Source organism: Penaeus monodon, chromosome 31 (genome assembly GCF_015228065.2).
Source record: "Penaeus monodon isolate SGIC_2016 chromosome 31, NSTDA_Pmon_1, whole genome shotgun sequence".
NCBI lineage: Eukaryota > Metazoa > Arthropoda > Malacostraca > Decapoda > Penaeidae > Penaeus > Penaeus monodon.
In genome coordinates, this window is record NC_051416.1 from 36,708,914 (window position 1) to 36,709,167 (window position 254).

The 254-nt window shown below is 29.1% G+C and overlaps 1 protein-coding gene across 1 annotated transcript in view; it reads right to left on the reverse strand.

The window, feature by feature from the left end:
• The window catches only part of LOC119593198 (sialin-like), a gene marked incomplete at its 5' end in the record, with an annotated part of 96,932 nt that overhangs the window by 61,127 nt on the left and 35,551 nt on the right, over window positions 1-254 (reverse strand).

Sequence of the window (254 nt, forward strand, 5' to 3'; positions counted from 1 at the left end):
TAGTAAGAATAATAACGAATAAATATATAAATAAGAATGATCATTAGTAATTTCTGGTTTAGAGTAGTTGTCTTTAGGATTTAATGCATTTATTAAACGTTTTAAACTGAAATCTCTACTTTCGCATCCGAAATCAAAGATATAAGTACCTTCACAAAGTATGGTTCCTCGTTGAAACAGTAGTACGAATTAACTTGGTAACAATCTCATCTCAAAGTACACTGTCTTTGCTCTGAATGTATACATCATTACAA